Here is a 25,954-nt window from a genome sequence, read left to right as displayed (position 1 = left end):
TTTGTTCTCTCATTCATCTATCCTCCTCTGGACAAAATGACAAGATGGAAAAACTCACCTCAAAAAAAAGAACAAGAGGCAGTACCCACTGCCACGGACCTAATCAATACGAACATTAGTAAGATGTCGGAACTAGAGTTCAGAATGATGATTATAAAGATATTAGTTGGGCTTGAAAAAAGCATGGAATATACTAGAGAAACCCTTTCTGAAGAAATAAAAGAACTAAAATCTAACCAAGTCAAAATCAAAAAGGCTATTAATGAGGTGCAGTCAAAAATGGAGGCACTAACTGCTAGGATAAATGAGGCAGAAGAGAGAATTAGTGATATAGAAGACCAAACGATGAAAAATAAAGAAGCTGAGAAAAAGAGAGATAAACAACTATGGGATCATGAGGGCAGAATTCGAGAGATAAGTGATACCATAAGATGAAATAATATTGGAATAATTGGGATCCCAGAAGAAGAAGAAAGAGAGAGAGGGGCAGAAGGTATACTGGAGCAAATTATAGCAGAGAACTTCCCTAATTTGGGGAAGGAAACAGGCATCAAAATTCAGGAGGCAGAGAGAACCCCCCTCAAAATCAATAAAAATAGGTCAACACCCCAACATCTAATAGTAAAACTTACAAGTCTCAGAGACAAATAGAAAATACTGAAAACAGTTCAGGACAAGAGGTGTGTAACCTACAATGGTAGAAACATTAGATTGGCAACAGACCTGTCCACAGAGACCTGGCAGGCCACAAAGGACTGGCATGATATATTCAGAGCACTAAACAAGAAAAATATGCAGTCAAGAATACTACATCCAGCTAGGCTGGCACTGAAAATAGGAGAGATAAAAAGCTTCCAGGACAAACAAAACTAAAAGAATTTGCAAACACGAAACCAGCCCTACAAGAAATATTGAAAGGGGTCCTCTAAGCAAAGAGAGATCCTAAAAGTAACATAGACCAGAAAGGAACACAGACAATATACAGTAACAGTCACCTTACAGGCAATACAATGGCACAAAATTCATATCTTTCAATAGTTACCCTGAATGTAAATAGACTAAATGCCCCAATCAAAAGACAACACAGGGTATCAGACTGGATAAAAAAAATAAAACCCATAAATATGCTGTCTGCAAGAGCCTCATTTTAGGTGCAAATACACCTACAGATTGAAAGTAAGGGGGTGGAAAACCATTTACCATGCTAATGGACATCAAAAGAAAGCTGGGGTGGCAATCCTTGTATCAGACAAATTAGATTTTAAACCAAAGACTATAATAAGAGATGAGGAAGGACAGTATATCCTACTTAAAGGGTCTATCCAACAAGAAGATCTAACAGTTGTAAATATCTATGCCCCTAACATGGGAGCAGCTGATTATATAAGGCAATTAATAACAAAAGCAAAGAAACACATTGACAACAATACAATAATAGTGGGGGACTTTAACAAACCTCTCACTGAAATGAACAGATCATCTAAGCAAAAGATCAGCAAGGCAATAAAGACTTTAAAAGACACACTGGACCAAATGAACTTCACAGATATATTCAGAACATTCCAACCCAAAGCAAGAAAATACACATTCTTCTCTAGTGCCCATGGAACATTCTCCAGAACTAATCACATCGTAGATCACAAATCAGGTCTCAATGGGTACTAAAAGATTGGGATCATTCCCTGCATATTTTCGGACCACAATGCTTTGAAACTAGAATTCAATCACAAGAGGAAAGTCAAAAAGAAATACATGGAGGCTAAAGAGCATCCTACTAAAGAATGAATGGGTCAACTAGGAAATTAAAGAAGAATTTAAAAAATTCATGGAAACAAATGAAAACACAACTGTTCAAAATCTTTGGGATGTAGCAAAAGTGGTCCTAAGAGGAAAGTATATAGCAATACAAGCCTTTCTCAAGAAAAAAGAAAGGTCTCAAATACACAACCTAACCCTACACCTAAAGAAGCTGGAGAAAGAACAGCAAATAAAGCCTAAACCCAGCAGGAGAAGAGAAATAATAAAGATCAGAGCACAAAGAAATGAAATAGAAACCAAAAGAACAGTAGAACAGATCAACGAAACTAGGAGATGGTTCTTGAAAGAATTAATAAGATTGATAAACCTCTGGCCAGATTTATCAAAAAGAACAGAGAAAGGACCCAAATAAATAAAATCATGAATGAAAGAGGAGAGATCACAACCAACACCAAAGAAATACAAACAATTATAAGAACATATTGTGAGCAACTATTTGCCAGCAAATTAGACAATGTGGACGAAATGGAGGCATTGCTAGAGATGTATCAACTACCAAAACTGAATCAGGAAGAAATAGAAAACCTGAACAGACCCATAACCACTAAGGAAATGGAAGCAGTTATCAAAAATCTCCCCAAAAAAAGAGCCCGGGGCCAGACGGCTTCCCAGGGGAATTCTACCAAACATTTAAAGAAGAATTAATACCTATTCTTCTGAAACTGTTCCAAAAAATAGAAATGGAAGGAAAACTTCCAATCTCATTTTATGAGGCCAGCAGTACTTTGATCCCAAAAATCAGACAAAGACCCCATCCAAAAGCAGAATTACAGACCAATATCCCTGAACATGGATGCAACAATTCTCATCAAAATAATAGCCAATAGTATCCAACAGTACATTAAAAGGATTATTCACCACGACCAAGTGGGATTTATTCCTGGGCTGCAAGTTTGTTTCAACATCCACAAATCAATCAATGTGATACAATACATTAATAAAAGAAAGAACAAGAACCATATGATCGTCTCAATAGATGCAGAAAAAGCATTTGACAAAGTACAGCATCCTTTCTTGATCAAAACTCTTCAGAGTGTAAGGCTAGAGGGTACATACCTCAATATCATAAAAGCCATCTATGAAAAACCCACAGCGAATATCATTCTCAATGGGGAAAAACTGAGAGCTTTCCCCCTAAAGTCAGGAACACGGCAGGATGTCCACTTATCACCACTGCTATTCAACATAGTACTAAAAGTCCTAGCCACAGCAATCAGACAACAAAAAGAAATAAAAGGCATCCAAATTGGCAAAGAAGAAGTCAAACTGTCACTCGTTGCAGATGATAAGATACTTTATGTGGATAACCCAAAAGACTCCACCCCAAAACTGCTAGAACTCATACAGGAATTCAGTAAAGTGGCAGGATATAAAATCAATGCATAGAAATCAGTGGCATTCCTATATATCAATAACAAGACAGAAGAAAGAGAAATTGAGGAATCGATCCCATTTACAACTGCACCCAAAACCATAAGATACCTCGGAATAAATCTAACCAACAAGGCAAAGAATCTGTACTCAGAAAACTATAAAATACTCATGAAAGACACTGAGGAGGACACAAAGAAATGGAAAAACGTCCCATGCTCATGGATTGGAAGAACAAACATTGTGAAGATGTCAATGCTACCTAGAGCAATCTACACATTCAATGCACTCCCTATCAAAATACCATCCACTTTTTTCAAAGAAATGGAACAAATAATCCTAAAATGTGTATGGAACCAAAAGAGACCCCGAATAGCCAGAGGAATGTTGAAAAAGAAAAGCAAAGCTGGTGGCATCACAATTCCGGACTTCAAGCTCTATTACAAAGCTGTCATCATCAAGACAGTATGGGACTGGCACAAAAACAGACACATATGTCAATGGAACAGAATAGAGAGCCCAGAAATGGACCCTCAACTCTATGGTCAACTAATCTTCGACAAAGCAGGAAAGAATGTCCAATGGAAAAAAGACAGTCTCTTCAACAAATGGTGTTAAGAAAATTGGACAGCCACATGCAGAAGAATGAAACTGGACCATTTCCTTATACCACACACAAAAATAGACTCAAAATGGATGAAAGACCTCAATGTGAGACAGGAATCCATCAAAATCCTAGAGAACAGAGGCAGCAACCTCTTCGACCTCAGCCATAGCAACTTCTTCCTAGAAACATCGCCGAAGGCAAGGGAAGCAAGGGCAAAAATGAACTATTGGGACAAAGCTTTTGCACAGCAAAGAAAACAGTCCACAAAAACCAAAAGACAACCCACAGAATGGGAGAAGATATTTGCAAATGACATATCAGATAAAGGGCTAGTATCCAAAATCTATAAAGAACTTATGAAACTCAACACCCAAAGAACAAATAATCAATCAAGAAATGGGCAGAAGACATGAACAGACATTCTTCCAGAGAAGACATTCAAATGGCCAACAGACACATGAAAAAGTGCTCAACATTGCTTGGCATGAGGGAAATCCAAATCAAAACCTCAATGAGATAGCACCTCACACCAGTCAGAATGGCTTAAGTTAACAAGTCAGGAAACGACAGATGTTGGCGAGGATGCAGAGAAAGGGGAACGCTCCTACACTGTTGGTGGGAATGCAAGCTGGTGCAGCCACTCTGGAAAACAGTATGGAGGTTCCTCAAAAAAGTTGAAAATAGAGCCACCGTATGATGCAGCAATTGCATTACTGGGTATTTACCCCAAAGATACAAATGTATTGATCCAAAGGGGTACGTGCACCCCAATGTTTATAGCAGCAATGTCTACGATAGCCAAACTATGGAAAAAGCCAAGATGTCCATCAACAGATGAATGGATAAAGAAGATGTGGTATATATATATACACACACACACACACACACACACACACACAATTGAATATTATGCAGCCATCAAAAAACGAAATCTTACCATTTGCAACGAAGTGGATGGAACTAGAGGGTATTATGCTAAGCAAAGTAAGTCAATCAAAGAAAGACATGTATCATATGATCTCACTGATATGAGGAATTCTTAATTTCAGGAAACAAACTGAGGGTTGCTGGAGTGGTGGGGGGTGGGAGAGATGGGGTGACTTGGTGATAGACACTGGGGAGGGTATGTGCTATGGTGAGCGCTGTGAATTGTGTAAGACTGATGAATCACAGACCTGTACCTCTGAAACAAATAATACATTATATGTTAAAAAAAAAAAAAAAAGAAGAAGATAGTAGGAAGGGAAAAATAAAGGGGGAGAAATCGGAGGGGGATACAAACCATGAGAGACTATGGACTCTGAGAAACAAACTGAGGGTTCTAGAGGGGAGGGGGTGGGGGAATGGGTTAGCCTGGGTGATGGCTATTAAAGAGGGCATGTATTGAATGGAGCACTGGGTGTTAGACGCAAACAATGAATCATGGAACACTATGTCAAAAACTAATGATGTAATGTACGGTGATTAACATAACATAATAAAATTAAATTAAACAAATAAAAGGAAAAAAAATAAATAAAAATACTATGACATATCACCCTACATGTGTCAAAATGCCTAGAATAAAAAAGACAAGAAGTAAGTGCTGGAAAGGATGTAGAGTAAAAGGAACCCTCGTATACTGTTGGTGGGAATCTTAGTTGATGCAGCCACTGTGGAAAACATATGAGGTTCCTCAAAAAATTAAAAATAGAACTACCATATGATCCAGTAATTCCATTACTCAGTATTTACTCAAATAATACAAAAACACTAATTCAAAAAAATATATGCACCCCTATGGTTACTGCAGCATTATTTATGATAGCCAGGATATGGAAGCAATTCAAGTGTCCATCAACAGATGAATGAATAAAGAAGATGTACGATACACACACATATACAAACACACACACACCTACCTCTAGGGCATTATGCTAAGTGAAATAAGTCAGACAGAGAAAGACAAATACTATATGCTTCACTTATATGTGGAATCTAATCAACAAATCAAGTGAGTAAAATAAACAAAAGGCAGCAATAGACCCACAAGAAACAGAGACTGACGCCTGCCAGAGGGATGAAGGGGAGTGGGAGATACAGGTTTTCAGTTATGGACTGAATAAGTCATGGGGATAAAAGTTACAGCACAGGTTACAGTCAATGGTATTGTAATAGTGTTGTATGGTAACAGGTGGGAGCTATACTTGTGAACACAGCATAATGTACAGACTTTTTCAATCACTGTTAAACTCCTGAAACTAATGGAACACTGTGTGTCAACTATATTTCAATAAATATATGTATATATCACACCAAGTCTTTCAGAAAATAGAGGAGATAGAGACACTTGAACTCAGTTTATGAGGCCAGCATAATCTTAATACCAAAGCCTAACAAAGAAATTAACAAGAAATATACAAAATGATCTCTCTCATCAAGATATATGCAAAATGATTTAGAAAATATTAGCAAAATCAAATTTAGCAATAGAATGGGTTTATTCCAAGAATGCAAACTTGATTTAACCTTCATAAAAGTCAATGAAGACAATGCATCACAATAGCCAATAAAGAAAAAAAAATCAAATGACTATTTTAACAAATGCAGACAATTCATTTGACAAAATTAAACACCCTTATATTTTTTTAAAATTCACCAAGTTAGGAATTAGAAGTAAATTTTCTCAATCTGATAAAAAAAAAAAGTCTATGAAAGACCTACAAAAGCTATTATATATAATGGTAAAATATTGAATGCTTTCCTACTAAGAGTGAGAACAAAATAAGCATGTTCCCTCTCACCACGTCTATTCAACATCATACAGGAGATCTTAGCCAGTATAAATAGGTAAAGAAAAGAAATAAAGTCATAAAGATTGGAAAGGAAGCGTAAAACAGACTCTTCACAGATGACATGATTGTTTCCATAGAAAGATCCTTAGGAATGTACAAAACAACTAGAACTAATAAGTGACTTTAGCTTGGTTTCAGGACACAAGATCTGAATATAAAAATCAACTATATTTTATATGCTGGCTGCAAACAATTGGAAAATAAAGTTTAAGGGAAAAAAAAAGAAAGAAAAATCCTCCTTTTGAAAGCACCAAAAATCACTAAATGCCTCAGAATAATTTTTTAAAGTAATCTCTACACTCAACATGGGGCATGAACATACAACCCCAAGATCAAGAGTCACATGCTCCACTGACTGAGCCAGCCAGGAGTCCCTACTTAGGAATAAATTTAATGAAAGACATGCAAGACCTCCACAATTAAAGTATATTGAAATCATTGCTGAGAGAAATTAAAGAAGATCTAGATAAATGTAGAGATATACCACATTCATGGGTTAGAAGTCCCAACATTGTTAAAATGTCCATTTTCCTCAGATCTACAGATTCAATGAATTCCCAATCATAACTTCACCCAGTTCTTTTAATAGACAAGCTTATTCAAAAATTTGTAATAGGATAAAAAGGACCTAAAACATCCAAAGCAATCTTGAAAAATAAAAACCAAGTTGGAAGACTTACCCTACTACCTTAAGATTTATTATAAAACCACAATAATCAAGAGAGTATGGTACTGGTGTTAAGGTAGACAGATCAATGGAACAGAAATAGACCTACACTTACATCTTTGATTTATTTATAATAAAGGTACAAAGCAATTCAACTGAGAGAAGAAAGTCTTTTGAACAAATTGTGCAGAATAACTGCATAGACATATGGATAATAATGAGCCTCTACTCCCACTTCACTCTATACACTAGAAGTAACTCAACTTCTATCTTACCAGATACTTATAAATGACCAACACATAAAAGGCTGCTTATCATTATTAGTTATCAGGGCAATACAAATTAAATCCACCATGAGATACCAAATAACATCCAACTGGGGACGGTAAAGTTAAAAAGACAGACACAAACCAAATGTTGACAAGAATGTGAAACCACCAGAACGCTAATACATTGTTGGGAGATGGGAGAAAGGGGGTGAAACTGTACAATTACTTTGGCAGTTTCTTATAAAACCACACTATGACTCAACAATTTCACTCCCATTTACACAAGAGATAAGAAAGCATATGTTCACAAAATACTTGTACAACAATGTTCACAGATTTAGTCATAATAACTCAAAACCAGGGACAGCCTAGGTGTGGATCAACAGATGAATGAATAATCAAACTGGTGCATTCATACAATTCATATTACTCAGCAACAAAAAGCAACCAACCGCTGTTATACATAACACACAGAATCTCACACACATTATGCTGAGTGAGAAAGATCAGAACAGTGGTTGCCTGCTGGGAGTAGGGATGAGATGGGAAATGACCGAGAAGGGGCATGAGGGAATCTTCTGGGGTGATCATTATGTTTTATATCTCAACAGGGTCCCTTGTAAAAATTCATCAAAGGGTATACTTAAATTTGTGCATGCCACAGTATGTACATTTTATCTAAAAAAAAAAAGGTAAACACATATTGATTGCCAGTTAAACTGGTGTGCACATCTTACTTTGAAATGCATAAAAAATAGGATGGAATAATGGATGGATAGATTGGCAGACAGATACATAGGTAATAAAACAAATACAGAATAATGTTAATTGTGGACTCTAGGCAGTGGGACTATGGGCATTCATTGTATGGTTCTTTCAAATTTTTGTATATTTGAAAATTCTCTTAATAGCATTTTTTTTGTATATTTGAAAATTCTCTTAATAGCATATTAATAGCTTAATAAAAACTAAAACTGATACTACAAGGTAGACAGACCACTTTTGTTTCTATACAATTTTCATATATGAGAGATTAATTTCTTACGACAACTCTGTAAATATAGACAAGGCTTGCATCAACTGTGTTTTACAACTGAAGATACTGTCTCTTAAGGGACCTTGCCCAAAGTGTCAGTATAGGAAATAGTAAACTAGCAGTTCCAGGGGACATCAGACTTTATTTCATAAAGAGCCAGATAGCAAGTATCTTAGGCCATACATTCACTGCCACAACTACTGCACCCCGCTTTTTGTAGTATGAAAGCAGTCAGACACGATTTGAAAATAAATGGACATCGCTGTGTTCCAATAAAACTTTATTTACAAAAGAAGGCATGAGCCAGGTTTGGCCCATGCGTTATAGTTTGCTGATCCCTACATGATAATGCAGGTTCATTCACTATAGAAGTTATAGCAAAGGATTGATTTTAGAGTCAGACTGACCTTGTGTTATACACCCCTGGGTTATTATGACACTTCAATTAGGTAACTCTTATACAGTAACTAGCATAGTACCTGTTTTAAAGCAGATATTTAATAAATTTTTTCAATACCTTGTCTTTTTCTGCTATTTTTGCCACCATACTTCATATCCTGGATGAATTACAGCAAGAAAAACAAGATGCTTAATGTTGTTCGACCAAACTAATCAACCATAGTAGACTTTTTGTTCAGTAAATCTCTAAACGATTGCACTGTAAATGGAAATGCATGATTGTTCCTTCATTTTCTATGTTAACTTTCAGAAAGGAATTCACTGAGGGCCCTCTAGGTTTTCTACTCTGTTTTATCACATGGAGGTCGCCGTCACTCTCCCCCCATTCCACACTTGAGTAAACAAATTAGTTAAACTTATGCTATCTCTCAGGCCACTTCTCTAACCTGCATGACTTCATTTACTCCCTGGTGCCAAGTTATGTGTCCCTCATATACAAAATCCCACTGAAAACTGACCTTCTCCTTAAGTGTGTGGTGCCTCTACACTCTTATCTTTGGCTTCTCTCCAAACACCTTGAAGCAACTGAGGGAGCAAAATGCTAATAATTCAAATTTATTCCCTTCTACAGAATTGTGAGGATGCAAATTACCCAACCATCTCTTCCTCAATATGTCAGTGGACAAAGTGGCAAGGGTTATAGCTAAGCATTAGGTTACAAGGGAAGAGATTTCTTCCACTTTCTCTAACGGCTTCCTAAAAAATACCACAATAATTATAGATCCATTAAATGAGCATTTATTATGTGCCAGACACTGTTAACCATTCTATTCCTTCACTCACATATTCATTAGTGTGTATGAAGTACTCACCAGGGAGCAGGATTTACATAATTTATCTAACAAATCTATACCAAAGTCATGTAAGGTAGGTGTTATAATTCCTGTTTCCCAAACTGAGTAAATTGAGGCTAAAGAGTAATTACTTTCCCGATGCCCCCTGGCTGGGGAGTGGCAGAGCTACCATCTAGCAGAGAACTCGCCTTCTGGAGACTTAACAAATATTGGGAGGGCATATCTGAAGTCACCTGTTTCATGTGTTTCTGTATTGCTTTGCCCTTTTCCAGCATATCTGTCCTGCCTCTGCAAAGGACGGGTCCAGGAGGCTCCCTCCCTATGACCGCCCCCCATCCCTCCCACACTGCTCTTCATGCCATGGAAGATCAATAACTTTTGTTGCTTCTTACCTACAGCCCCCCTCCCCCCACCATCTGTTCAGGCAACTCATTTCCCAGCACACCCCCTGCAAGATGGTTTTTTGTGTTTTTTTTTTCCACTTTATTCCCAGCTTCTCTAGAATTAATCTGCAGAAGGCAAGAGAATCGGGGACTCCCTGTCTTATGAAACACTCCCTCAACTTTGAACTTTGCCATTATACTTCAGCAATCAGCTGTGCGGCTCAGACAAGGCAAGGCTCTAGTGGAGTGGCTAAAAAGGAACAAAGGCATCAGCCTATAAGCTCCTTCAGAGAATAAAGTGCAGTCTGGTGAGACATCTCCTCCCAGTGCGCGAGTAGAACGTGTCAGTTGCTGGGGCTGATGGTGACGCATTCCTCCTATAGCTGGGGCTTCTTCTCTTTCTTTCTTCCCTTTTTCCCCCCAGCCAGGCTTCTGCACTAACTCGGATCCTTCTGGGCAGACTCCACCTTCTCAGATGTGCTTCTGAGATCAGCTAATAACACTGGGTACATTAACTAATTAGCAACAGTAAGGAGTTCAGAAAACAAACAGGCATGGAGCAATGCTATTATTATGTGGCTTTTGCCTGACACTGTTGTCCTCATTAAGCAGGCAACGATGTCAATATACCTACGAAGGAAGGCAAAGTAAAATCCTTACTGCAAGTTGCCATCTGGGTTCAAATTCCCTTCTGAAATGAGACAGCGTTACAGCTGCGGGGAGCACTGCAGCTGATTTCTCCCCCGTTTTTTCAGTTTGATTTTTTTCAAGGCTCTCTTTACTCCTGTAGCTATGCAGCCTCACTTTGCATTGCTTGAGAGTTAAGTTTATGAAACTTCACAAATAAAGTATGAATACATGAAAATTCCCAAATCAACTTCTCCAGTTGTAGAAATACGAAGAGAAAATCATAGTTGATTTTAACCTTTCTCATCAATTGGGATTCACAGTTCCTTTTGGAAATGAACTTGCTGCAAACATCCCTCACATATCACAGTGTGGGTAATATACGGGCCAACTTGCGTGCAACTTGCTAAAACCCACACCTGCGTTCTCTCCTGATGAAGTAAAAGATGAATACAGAACAGCCTTGGCTGATTCACTTGCCGTTGGTCCTTTCCCTCTTTCCCCCTCCCCCTCCCGCTCTCTCCCTCTATCTGACCTCTTCCCTTGGATGTCTTCAACTGAACAACATCCGAGAGTAAACACACGATATGCCCCCTCCCCAGCGGTCTGCCACTGTTTCTCAGCTAAGTGAAGGGCGCGAGCATCCACGAGACGGAAGCTTCTCTCACCAGCCTTCCGTCACGGGCCATGTGCTCTGACCCCCACCTCCCTTTCAGCTTCATTTTGCACATGTTCCAGGCACTCTGGTCTTCCGCCAGGCCTTGCTGTAGCCCTGCGACCTCCACCCTTCGGCTGGATGATGCCTCCTCATCCCTCAGGGGTCAGGATATGGGAAAATGCCCTAGAGTTCCACATTCTTGACATCCTGACAAAGTAAGCTCCTTCCACTGGCTTCAGGCACCACACACCTCCCTTCAAAGGACGAAGTTTAACGTCCTTATACCAGGTTGTAAACTCCAACAGAAGGGCAATATGTGTTTTTTTCACAACTGTATTCCACAGAGCTTAGAGTGCTTCACACTTAATAGGAGGCTCTCACTGAATATTTGTTGGAAGGAAGGGAGGGAAGGACGACAGACAGAAAGGGAAAAACAAAAAACATTTTTTGAATATCAAACTTTGGTGCAGCGGAAACGGCCCAGTGGTTCTCCACACGATGTCCAGTCTCCTGTCGGCCACATGCCTTGACGTCCTTTCCCAGCCTCCCTGCAGCTAGGTGAAGCAATGTCACCGATGTCGGAAGGGACACAGACTGATGTGACATAGGGCACCTCAAAGCCTGGCCCTTAAAAACTTCCACATAACCTTTGTCCCTCCCCCTCTGTCCCTCTTTTCTAACGGCTGTTGACCAGTTACCAAGGATCCACTAAAGGACACCAAGGGCCTGGGAGAGATGGAGCTCCAAACCAGAAGGGGCCTAGACTCCAAATAACTGCACGGCCCCTCCTCCAGGCCACACTGAACTGTGATGTGAACAGGAAATAAACCTTTACTGGGTCAAATTTAGGGGTTGTTTTAGCCATTAGACTACACCAACTTGCAGAGTTGGGAAGAGACAAGATAAAGCGGTTATCACCCTCTGTGAATTTTCTTACACAGACTATTTTGTTTTTCTAACCTGGAAAAGAGAAACAGTTATGCTATGTTTACAGTTCAAAGGTAAATTGGCTTCAATCTGAAAACTACAACTGGTGAGCAATAACTGTACTTTCCAGTCATGGCATCCTAAACAGAGAAACGCTAAGCTTCTCTGTGCCAGAGAAAGTCATTGAGCTATTAAGGATGCATTCTGCTTTCTCACTGGCTCTTGTGTGTGCATGGAACAAGAAGAACAACATTAACCACAAAAGCAGCCCTTCTAATAGAGCAGTCTTGGGGAGAAAGGGCCAGTTTGGAGGTGGTCTGCCTCAAACACTCAGGAAGGGTGGGCATGGGGGACCCCGGAAGACAACCAGACCCCAGTTGGGGGAGGGGCGCCCGGTGCCAACATTTCCAGCCTTGGTAAATCTGAACACAAATGAATTCAGAAGTGGAAGTTGCTAAGAGAATAGCTCTAACAGTTCTTGTCAGGAAAAAAAAAATTGTTTTTAATTATACGAGGTGATGGAGGTTAAGTGAACTTGTGGCAAGCGTTTCATAATATATTCATATGTCAAATCAGGTTGTACACCTTAAACAAATACAAAGTTATTTGTCAGCTATAGTTCAATAAAACTGAAGAGAGAAAAAAAAAAGATGCCCTGGGGCACTAGAGATGAGCCCAGACTCCGGATCCAAGACTGCCTGAGCTTGATTCCCAGAGTGACCACTTGCTAGAAAAACGGCCGCAGACATATGACCTAACCTCTCTGTGCCTCAGTTTTCACACTTCTAGAATGTTGAAGTGAGGACAAAGAAGAAACTATTCATGAGGTTCTTACGGAGATGAGTTAATATTTGTGACACGTTTATTTCAGTAAGTACTGTAGAAGTGCCTGATTTAAAAAAAAAAAAAAAAGATTAAGAGCCAAGGCAATTAATCTCAGTTGTGTACTGTCTACTTTTAATGGGTCCTACAATTTTGCTTAAAGAGAAACTACTTTTGAATCTCTAAAATGCTTCTAAGCACCAGAGAAGACCCAGGAGAGAAAAGAGCCCGAAAAATGACCCCGATGAGAAGGCACATGAGGAGGGCGACTCCTCTTGGCTGCTAGTTAGGAAGCATTTGGAGAGATTATTGCAGCCACCAGGTCGATGAACTGTGCACGTGTTAAAAATCTCACTGCCCATTACTGGCCAGCTATTGGGGAGGTTAAGCCAGAATAGCTCCCTGAACATGGGCACCATCCACCCTTCTCACCATGGTGTCCCCATTGCTGATGACGGCACCCAGCACACAGAAAATGTGCAACAAATGTGCAACTAATTGATTTTACCTTTCTAATGACAACCAAGACTTTCTATTTAGGATTCTGGTTATTTTAATGTGCATATATTGTTTCTCTGTAAAGTCACTTGAGGATGGATTCCATACCTCATTTATCTTTTATTCCCACCTGGCACAGTATCTTGTACCTAATAGAAATGCAGTAAAAAATTGAAAGAATTAACGAATCAGTAAAAGGATGGATCATCCATGAAGTGTCCTCATTAATCATCTTTCTCCCCAGTTTGTGGAAGAGTAAAATCTGAGTTTACAAAACTGAAATGTGAAGCACAAAATAATGATCACCTTTCGGTGGTACTAATCTTAAACCCTTTTATAAGAGGGGATTATAGCAATTCTAGCCACTTTTTTTTTAAGATTTTTTTATTTATTTGACAGAGAGAGACACAGAGAGAGAGGGAACACAAGCAGGGGGAGTGGGAGAGGGAAAAGCAGGCTCCCCGCGGGGCAGGGAGCCCGACGCGGGGCTCGATCCCAGGACCCTGGGATCATGACCTGAGCTGAAGGCAGACACTTAACAACTGAGCCACCCAGGTGCCCCACCACTTCTTTCTCACTAAACTTTTATGACTTTGAATGAAGCCTTTATTTTGGCCACTTTAGCAGAAAGGATATTGAGTTCATAAAAGAAGTCTATTTCCTCTTGTGATGTTGTGCCACATGTCACACAAGTGAAGAACTCGTGACATGTGAAACCGGTGGCTGCCATGTTGCTTTATGTCAGTACCTGTTACACTTCCATGACAACTGCCTCAGGTAAAGCTCTACAAACAAGTTTTGAAAAGATACAGATAAAATCTTTATTACTCTGACAAATTTCGCATCTAGTTCCTATCATAGTCACAAAGTACTATCTCTTCTCTATGGAGACAAAATAAAAATCTCTAAGACCCATCTCTTGAATTCCAGAACAGTATCATTTACCATGAAATATCCCATTAACTTTAGGGAAATCTACAAGGTTCTGCAAAATAAAATAAACATATAATCCTGCAGAAGTATAAAGGCAAAGCAAGTTTATTTCAGATGAAAAGGAGCTGGAAATGTTTTATTTGGAATGATGCAAGAGTATATTTTTAAAGATTTTATTTATTTGACAGAGAGAGAGGGAACACAAGCAGGGGGAGTGGGAGAGGGAGAAGCAGGCTTCCCGCGGAGCAGGGAGCCCGATGCAGGGCTCGATCCCAGGACCCTGGGATCATGACCTGAGCCGAAGGCAGACGCCTAATGACTGAGCCAGCCAGGCACCCCACTGCAGGAGTATTTTAGGGATGTTTAATAAATAAACTAAAATATACTCTCAGGTGCTATATAATTCATAATAAAATTGAGCACAAACGGATAATAAGCACTATTATCTTGCCCCAATTTTGAAGACATCTGCAATTTGAAAAAGATGGTTTCTATTATTCTTACAGCACAAGAAAAAAATGGCATTTTAGCTCAGCAACATTTACGTTCATCATGTAAAAACATGCCTACAAGAGACCTGTTCTGCTAAAGAGATTCAATCCATTCTCAGCAAATTCCCACACCTACCCCTGCTGGGCAGGGAGGCACTGTCCTGTAGCCTCCCTGAGTTCAGCTGTTGAATGTACTCCTCATTGTCAGGCGGTGTAGACTCCAGCACATGATGGGAATGCACAACTCCTGAGTATTTCTCAGAAGCGTACAAGGTTATTTATATAATGATCGATCTTCAGTGCAATTCAACAAACACAAGACGTACCCACAAATAACTACGGTAAAAGATTTCGTAAGTAATTACAAACAGAAAAGGTGGTACAAACAAGGAGCTGTACGATTTCTGGGGGAGACAATCTTTTGAGATCAAGGAAGGATGCCACTGCGAAGGAATGGGTTTGGGAAGGTGGGTAGGGTTGAAATGAATATGCCTTCTCTCCTATACAGGATGGACTGCAAGAGAAAGATCAATGGTGCAATGCTGCCAAAATCATATGCATGTTTAACAAGATGTTAAAGTGAGACTGCTTCAATCTCCCTTTTGGCTGAGGGCATAAAAAGCCGGGGGGCATGGGGCGGGGCGAGCGCGTCCACCTTGCAGAGCGAGGTATCAGATGCGGCAGCAGCATCTGCAAAGGCAGCGTCTGAGAGCCAGTTCTGTGACCTCAGTTGACTGCTCACCTCAGACCATGAGAGCTTAGAAGAGCCGACAGGAATCCCTCCAGACGTCAGAGTGCTCCGAGTACCCCCACCACCCCCACCACCCCCACCAATGACTGCGAGAGCAGAGTCAAGGAATTTCCTTGGCGGTCTGGGATTCCAGAAGCTGCGTGCATGTCCACGCAAGTGCCAGGAGGCAGCAGGCAGGAGAAAGAAGGAACTGGACTGCCTGGCAGGTGCCTAGGATTCCCCAGGGCACCTGCAGCCAGGCCGAAGCACCCAGGTGTTGCTTGTGATCAGCTGTGGTCCTCAGGAGTAAGAACAATCTGTCTGCAGCTACCCAGCGTCTGGTCCAAGAGTGCCTCCCATACCCCAGAGGCTGAGGGAAGAAAAATGAGAGGCCAGCCTGTATCGGGGGAAGTACAGCTGAATGTTTTCAGAAGGGGGCCCCTAAAAATGGCAGAGGGACGCAGCAGCTTTAAGCATGTGCAAAGCACAAAGAGAACTTTTCAATTCCTTAACAGCCAGAGGGGACCCTCTCCAGATGACATCCGCGATCAGTCCGGTCTCTGCTCCCTCCACCTGCTCCAACTGCAGAGTGGCCAGAGGCTGGATGAGCTAGTGGGGGAGGGAGGCTAAATGCCCAGTGAGAAAGTGGGGCCCCAACTCCACACTCCTGTCACCAGCCCCAAGCTTCCAGTTGGGCTCCAGCTGGAAGGAGAAAAAAGGCTTTAACTTTCTATGAAGTTCCAAGTTTTTATTATTATCATTATTATTATTCTTGAAAAAGTCTGTTAATTTCCTAAATGAGAGTCTTCTTGTGACAGAGTTACCAGAGGCCTTTTATTATTGTGAGAGTGACCAAACAAGTTGTGGGGCGAGCCAGGGCAGCAAAGAAAATCAAACCTCAGCAAAGATTTCCATGGGCAACAGGGGCACTGACCACAGCTGTTTCTGATTCTGAAATCCTGCTCATTCAAATACTAGACATGTAGATTACATGGGCTACAGTAACAGTAATTTACATTAAGGTTTCTACTACGATGGAAAATACATAAAAATGAACTGCTATTACATGCAATTACATATGGATAAACTTTAAAACATTATGTTGAGCAAAAGAAGCCAGACCCACACATATCCCTGAATATAGTAAAAACCACTGAATTGTATATTTTCAATATGCATATTGGGGGGTATGTGAATTATATGTCAATAAAACTGTTTTAAAAAGCAGACATAAAAGAAGACAAGCAATATGACTTGATTCATAAGAAGTTCTAAATGAGAAAATTCGACATCAATAGTGCTTGCTGAGTAGGGCTGGGAGGGGATGCACTGGAAAGAGGAATTAAGGAAGTTTGGGGGTGATGGAAAAGTCTTATATCTGAGCTGTGCAGTATAGTACAGTCTCCATACATGGCTATTTAAATACACTAAAATTTTAAAAATTTACAAAACTAGAGGTTCATTTTCTCAGCCACACCATCCACATTTCAAATGTTCAACAGCAGCATGTGATGACTATATTGGACAGTACAGAATAGAACACTTTTTTTTTTTAAGATTTTTTATTTATTTGAGAGAGAGAGAGAGTACAAGCAGGGGGAGCAGCAGGAAGAGAGAGAGGGAGGGAGAAGCAGGCTCCCCGCTGAGCAAGGAGCCCGATGCGGGGCTCGATCCCAGGACCCTGGGATCATGACCTGAGCCGAAGGCAGACGTTTAACCGACTGAGCCACCGAGGCTCCCCTAGAACACTTTTTCTTATTGTCAAAAGTCTTATCAGTCAGTAATGTTCTACATCCATATTTTGATTTCACCGGTGGTTATACGTACACACACACACACACACACACACACGCACGCACGCATGTGTACTAAAACACCAAAATAAAATGGACTTAAAAATAGTTTTTGAGAGAAAATATCTCTGACAATAGATGCTGTCTAAGATCCAGAGAGAAGTATGAGGGGAAGTGGACGATGGTAGAGAGGACATTTGAGAAAAGCAGGAAGGCTGGGCAGATCTCTAGAGAAGGCAGGAAGATTTGATGTAGAACATTTTGCAGCATAAAGCCGACTGAAAAGAACTGAATTAATTGGACAGAGATGAGTGGGCAAGAAAGAGCTTGAGACCTGAAAGAGACCTCTAGAGAACATGCACACCGAAAGGGGAATGAAGTCCTGGAAGAGAGGTATTAGACATAAAGGTTCTGGAAGATATCTCAGACCAAATGAATCACTGGACCAGGATTCAGGTGGTTTGAGAAAGAGCAACTTCACTGGGGCCAGCAGAGAAAATCTAACCCCAAGGGTTAGATAAAAAGTCATAAACCTGGCCAAGATCTGAAACCTGTTATAAAAACAAGTATAGAAGCTGATGTGTTTGTCCAGCTGGTTTCATAGTGCAGGCCTATTTCCTGGGAATGTGGGAATTCTGTGCAAAGTTGGTGTTTCATGTAATGGTTTTGAACTTAAAAATAGATGTCTGAGCATGCATTGTTTCGAGGAGGTTGTGGCTGAACAATGGATCCAGAAAGATCTCACTGAAAGATGGATGTGCCACCTATGAAGTGGTCAGCGTCCTGCAGAAAGAGTGGATGAAAACCTGGACTTCTGTGGTTTTCATGGAAGGCTTGTTGCTACTACCAGAGGGGAACAAAATGGCAAGTGGGTGAGGCCACAAAGAGCGACAGAGATAAATTAGACCCTACTCCCTAGAGAGGATTTTGCGGAATGAATATTAAGAAAATAAGTACCACTGTCTTTTTCTTAGACCATTCTTTCCTACCTGGTGAACAGGTGTGTGTGTGTGATATCAAGGTCATCATATATATATAATCAAGACAATCACCTGAAAGAAAACCTATTAATTACCATGGGAAGGGTCTTTTAACAACTGTGTGCACTTCATCCACATACACAAGTCTACTGTCCTGAAGTGAAAACACCTATGTAGTTATCACCTCCTCTTGGTGATGTCCACATCTAATCAGCAAGCAAGGCCTGGTGATTTTGATCTCTGGAACATGTAGTCCGGTCTGTTTCTTCTTCAATCATCATAACCCTGGTTCGGACTCATCATGTCCGAGGTGGACTACTGCAGGAGTCTCCATGCTGACCTTCTTGCCACCAGTCCCGTCCTCCTGAAATGCTCCCCCCAGGTCTCCCCAGCATGGTGTGTCTGAAGCAGAACTCTGAGCAGACTTAACGTTCCCTCCCCTCTGACTCTCGTTAGACCCTCAACGTACACACACCATGCTGACTCACGCCTCGTAGCGCCCACTGCTGCCGCTGCATCTGCCTGAACACCCTTTGGATGTCTCGTCACGTGGTTAACTTTCTCTCACCTGTGAAACTTGAGCCCAGCAATCGTTCCCTATGGAAACCTTCCCTGGACCGCGGGGCTGGCTACGCACCTCTGCTCTTTGCCCTCAGAGCTGCACTTAGCACAACAGTGATGCTATCTGTTCAGGGTTGCTCTCAATGCCTTCAGGGAAAGAGGTGCTTTACTCATTTTGTGACACCTCGCACCTAAACTGGGGATGATCTAAATAGAATACGAAAATCTTCTAAAAAATAGTAATATTGGCAAAAATTAGAAATATAACAGAAATAAGGTTACCAGATTTAGAAAATAATATACAGTTAAATCTGAATTATCAGATAAACAATAAATTTTTAGTATAAGTCCCAAATATTACACATACTTTAACTAGAAATAAATGTATTGTTTATCTGAAATTCAAATTTAACTAAGCATTCTGTATTAACCTGTCAACTCTAAATAGAAATTTTCAGAGAACTTAAAAAAATTATTTTATTCCTCTTTACTTACAGTGACAGTTCCAGAGATAATAAAGTACCCTGGGTTTCATAGTTTCATATTCTTAAACTGATCCAAACCCAGTCTCTACAGCCATATTTTTATTAGATCTTTTAAAAGTAAAAATGTTGTGTTTACAATCTATTTCAGGAGAAAATAATTCTCTCCTAAGTGTTTTTATTTCTAAATAATAAAATTTTAGATTAAAATAATTCTTAATTTGATTATTTCTAAGTACTAATGCGTGAATTCAATCATCTATGGATATAAACACTGTATTCGCAAATGAAACTTAAAGTTTTGGGAACATTTATAAATGTTCCATGAGTCTAACACACATTCTTTGAGAAGAGATGAATTTAATATTAAAAGTACTGGACCAGGAGTTTGGAGACCTCATTTCAGCCCCACCTCAGTCATTAGCTTGAAATGTGAATTTGGGCATGGCACATCACTCATCTTTCTCATCTATAAAAGGAAGAGGGATTTTTTACATAATCTCAGTGGCCCCGTTTTCCAACTCCGACAGCCTATAACTGCAGGAAGCCAAAGCCATGGGACCCAGTGCGAAGGAATGAGCACAGGCTATGAGTCAGTAGACTTGGGCCCACACCCGAGTCTTCCGGGCAACTTTCATATAAAGTATGCCTGCCTTCCAGTACAGTTACTGGTGAACTTATTATATAAATACAGTTAAATTCCACCCAGAACAGGGAAAGTGCATGTTCCATAAAGTAAACAAATATGAAAAAAAATGTTTCCAGGACAATAGTATATTTTGTATTAGTCTGGATCTAAATGAACTGTTCTCTAGATAGGACACTTGCCCCTCCCACCCAAATGGGCAGTGCTTACACATAAGACGCAGATCCACAGCAAGCTCTAATAATGCATCTGGTCATCTCCAGACTTGGGGAGAAGAGGAGATGATCCCTTTCCCAAAAGGGAATAAATAAAAATTTATAGTTTGGTGGTTCTTCAAAAAGTTAAACATAGAATTACGATATGGCCCAGTGACCCCACTGCTGGGTATATACCCAAAAGAAGTGAAAATGGGTTCAAACAAATACTTGCATGTGAAATGTTCACTAGAGCATTTATTCACAATAGCCAAGGGGTGAAAAGAACCTGTGCCTGTGCCCATCAATAGAGGAACAGAAAAAATATGATACAGACATGCAGTGGAATACTGTCGGGCCATAACAAGGAATGAAGTTCTGATTCATGCTACATGAAATATCTAAAGTAAGCAGATTCATAAAGACAGAAAACGGAGGTTACCAGGGGCTGGAGGGAGAGGCGACTAGACAGTAATTGCTTCATAGGTACAGAGTTTATGTTTCCGGTGACACAAGGGTTTTGGAAATAGATCATAGAGACGGTTATAAACAATGTGAATATAATTAATGTCACTTAAAAGTGGTTACAATGGCAAATTTTACATTACATATATTTTACCACATTAAAAATAACGGGTGGGCAAAAGGGGAAAGTTTTCTTTAGTAAGCGTCGGTCGGGGGAGAAGACAACCAACCTCTCAGCACTCCAAGCAAACTACAAGGACACTGTGAAGAGTGAGGAGGGGCCAATTGCACAACCTACTGCCCTGTGGGATTGGAGGGAATCAAGTAAGGGGCAATGAGTAGAGGGAACGCATTTCCACCAATGGAGTCCCTGCAGGTATGACAATGGCACGATCCCGTGACCTCTCCTTCCGCCCCCACCCCCCAGCTGTTCCCTGAAGCCCTCATTCTAAGGGGCTAGCTAAGTGAAACCTTAGCCCTTCTGTTGGGTGGATAAGCACTCAAGGAAAGTGCTAACGAGGCACAAATAATCTCAATAGACCTTTTAAAATCTATTGTTAAAAATCCAACCATACTCTGACATTGTAAATGTAGCATTTGTGCTGAAATTCAAACTTGGTCATTGTAATCAAGTCAGGTCTATATTTAAAACCCACAGGGTTCCATTATTTTAGGGGACACTCTGGTAGCCAAAAGGAGAAAGCCTGTTGACACGTGGCTTTCATTGGAGGGCCCAGACCCCAAAATGGATTGTTGGAACTAGGTTGTATAAAAATATAGAAGGGCTTGGACAAAAGTTCAGGGCAGACATTATGTAGCAGGGCTGTGGAAATGGGTTGGGTTTGAGGGATGAAGAAATCATCTATTTTCAGACTCTAATCTATGCTTGGAGTATTTTTTAAATGTTGACTTTGTCTTGTCTTTTAATTTTAAATAACTTCCACCAAAGTTTTCCCCAAAACAATTCTACCTTTAATTACTCTTGGCTGTGGCTTCAAGCCACAGATCTTGGCTAATAAAAGCCACAGGAAACATTCATTCATTCATTCACTTATTCATTCATACAAATGTCAACAAATATCGGTTGAACATCTTCTACCTACAAAATTATTTGCTTTCATATGTAATTAGCAGTGTAAATTTTAATTGAGAAAGACTCCTCTAAACTTTGGGTGATTTGCCAAGAGACCCAGACCCTATACTACTATCTTAGTTGAAATAATCATAAACATCTGCCTAACATCTAAGGTTCTAGGGGCAAGAGGTAGGATATCTTTTTATAAGATTTTTATGTTATATTTCAGTTCAGTTTGGATTCAGCAACACATTGTTTCATTCATTTCTGGGCACAAAGCTTGAGAAAAACATTTTCCTTTTGCCTTTCATTAATTTGGTTAATAAATATGGTCTCCTGTTTTCCTCCTAATCTGTAATGGCCTTTGTACAGCCGTTGCAATAAGGGAAGTTTTAAAATGCAAATAGACAGTAGGTAGATTGCAAAAGGTAACAGAGTTAGTTCTGCCAAATATTTTTTAAAAAGTTGTCAAAATAATCACATCAATAAAAAGATCAACGAGGAGTAATTTTCAGTGACTTTAAAACCTAAAGACATTTTTCACCCTTGGTACATATGAAGAAAACAGAATATATGCTCTCCAAGCCTTGCACAAAAGGGCACTACTGATATTTGGGAAAGGACAATTCTTTATAGTGCAGGACAAATCTGTGCATTGAAGGGTGAAGGGTTTGTACTCTCCCTGACCTCCACCCAGCTAATGTCAATGATGTCCCTCTAGTTGCTGTAGCAATCAACACACCTCCAAATAATTCCCGAAGATTAGTCCAGATGAAAACCAATCTAGTGAAATTCTCCAAAGGTCTATGTCCTAAATATATTTGTAGGGCAAGAGGAGAACCAAAGAAGATAAACTTAACTCATCTGAGTCAGAAAAACTTGTTTATGTTCTATTTCCAACTCAAGTATCTGCACATGACCTTTCTTTTACTATTGACAAAGTTGGTTTTAAAAAAAAGAAAAAAGAATATTCACAGCTGCCTCTGAGCCAAAATAATCTTATACAAGGTAGGATAGAGTAGTATGGAATTCCTCCTCTGCAACAGCGTTTCCCAATCCTTTTGTTTTCACAGCACACTCTAGTTTAGCTCCCAGAACTACCAGCAATCAAACAGCAGCAGAGACACTGACTCACAGTGTCTCTGAAAGCATCTGTAGCTGTCCCAGTCTCCGTGTGGATACACTTCTGGCCAGAGTGACTATTGAGGACAACTGCCTTGACCGTATCTCTTACATACTACAAAGCAAACCTCTTGTATATTCCAGGAAAAACACGAGTTTTGCCAATGGCTTCGTGTTGCCAAACATTTTATCTTTTAACTAAGAGTCGGTTGGTCTCTATTCTCAATGGCATTTCATGACCCATTACGTCAGACAGGATGTTAAGAGACAGGCATTCTAGAGATGGCATGAAGACCGAGAATACACATTTTACGTGATGATCCAAACTTGGTGGTACTCCCATAAAAGGCTTACAGCACACTAGAGGTCCGTAGCTCTGGTTGCAAACAACTCTCCTATCATCGTTTCTTAAAAATTACCTCTACTGTATGATCTCACTGATATGTGGAATTTAAGAAACAAGGCAGAGGATCATAGGGTAAGAGAGGAAAAAATGAAACAGGATGAAACCAGAGAGGGAGACAAACCATAAGAGACGCTTAATCATTGTAAACAAACTGAGGGTTCCTAGAGGGGAAGAGGGTGGACAGATGGGGTAACTGGGTGATGGACATTGGGGAGGGTATGTTTGTAATGAGCACTGGGTATTATATAAGACTGATGAATCACAGACCTGTGCCCCGGAAACGAATAATACATTATATCTTAATTAATTGAATTAAAATTTAAAAATTTTTTAATTTAAAAAAATTTTAAAAAAGAACAAAAGGCTAAAAAAACCCAAAAGACAATGAAAGCCTATACTGTTGTAGATAAATGTACTATATATATATAGTTGTATAGTATATAAATACACTGTATTATAAACTATTATTTATTTTAATAACTTTATAGCAATGTACTTTTCTTGACTAAATAATTTTATTAAATTTCATTAATAACTCAAAAAAATTACCTCTGCTGGTAGTTTTGCAGAAAAATAAACTTTGAGGTACACGCAAGCATATTGATATTAGTAAGAACATATGAATTCCTTGACCATTCTGGATTTCTTCCAGGAATTTCACATTTTGAGAAAATGTGCTAGGCTGCCGGGGCTTTTCTACAATATAGGAAACTGAGGAGAGAACACAAGTCTGATTTAAGGGCTTGGTCCAAAGCACTGGATTAAGTCTCTCCTCTCTGTGATGCATCACACTCTATGGGGACCACACAAGCTGGTTCGCCCAGGACAGTCCCAATTCTGTCTCCTCTCCTGATGTAATTATACACAACATTCCCTTTTATTCTCAAAAGTGTGATCAATTATGTGACCACTCTCATTTCTAGAGTCACTGGAAATAGATAACAAAGTCACCAAGAAGAGGAACTGGAAAGCTAATTTTAGGGGAAAAAAAACTATCAAGTCTTTTTGAATGTCTGCAAGCCATAAAATAGTTTATAGTGTCTCTTCAGCATATATGCCAAAGTAGAGGTAGGTCCTATGTCCCAAATAAAAATAATCAAAAGGGGTTGAAGAAGAGAATTCAAATCAATCCCACTGAACTTTATTGAGCACCTCCTATATTAATATTCTGGGCTTTAGGGAATGAGAACAAAAAGGTAACATTCCTGTACTTGACCTTAAATTCTGTCCTTACAATTAGATGGGACAGACAGAAATTAAAGCAGAAGTTTGGTATGCAGTGTGGTACAGCAGTTCCTTCCATTTCCAAGCTGTAAACCTTAGTAAAGTTAGTGAATCATTTTGCAAATGAGTTTTATCATAGGAAAAATCTAGATAACACCTCTTATAGGCTCATTGATTCTATTCAACAAGCCTTCCCTGATTCCCTATGTGCCAAGGATGATGCGGTTACAGAGATTAAAGAGGAATTAACAGTGATGACGCATGGTAAACAATGATGTTTACAGACATTTATAATTATTTCAGTGTGCCATGTCAGTGATAGAACATGACGTGCAAAGGGATATCTGATTCCACCTAGAGACAGCAAACAAGCATAGTTCAGGGCTACTTCTTAGACCAGATGATGCCTCAGCTCAATCTTGAAGGATGAGTAATAGTTGGTCATGTTCATTAGACCTGTGTGTTTAAATAATAGATTCCTTGAAGGAGTTGCAGTCATTGGTAAGTAGGAGAGCTTCTGCCTTTCCTTTTGCCCTGGGAGTCATGTTCATTCACCACTGTGCTCTCCATCACCTGTCTTTAATCTGGGCTAAAGCCCTTGCTTAGGTAACCAACCCTAACAATAGAGACATACTCTGTGAATGGAAGTTTTTCTTCCTGAGGCAGGCTGTTGCCTTGGTGAAAAGCTCCACAGCCAGTAGTTCATGAAAGATTAATGAAGTTTGGGTGGGCCCCTGTGGCATGCAAGGGAATAACTGAGGTAAATCAGCAAAGCCCACATAAAGAACTGGGTCTTGGGTTTCAGTTCAAATAAGCCTAGAGATAATAAAAGGGGTAGAATAATGAGTGCAAGTTACCAGAGGATCAGTAGTCTTCGTGCTACTACTACCCATGTGACCTTGAGAGAGCCTCACCTTTCTCATCTGTTAAAATGGGTGCAATCCTAATCATCTAAAGAAGAAAAAGGGAAAAGGAACAACAAAAACAAAAAAGAGTGGACTCCTTTGCTGGGTTAGGAAAAAGCCTTAGAGGTTATACAGGGAAGTAAAAATACTTTGAGAAAGCTTGAAGTGGTAGGCAAA

This window comes from Eumetopias jubatus, unplaced genomic scaffold (assembly GCF_037043125.1).
Source record: "Eumetopias jubatus isolate StellerSeaLion01/CBP00866 unplaced genomic scaffold, mEumJub1_p1.0 scaffold_17, whole genome shotgun sequence".
Lineage (NCBI taxonomy): Eukaryota > Metazoa > Chordata > Mammalia > Carnivora > Otariidae > Eumetopias > Eumetopias jubatus.
Note: the sequence above shows the minus strand (reverse complement) of the source record.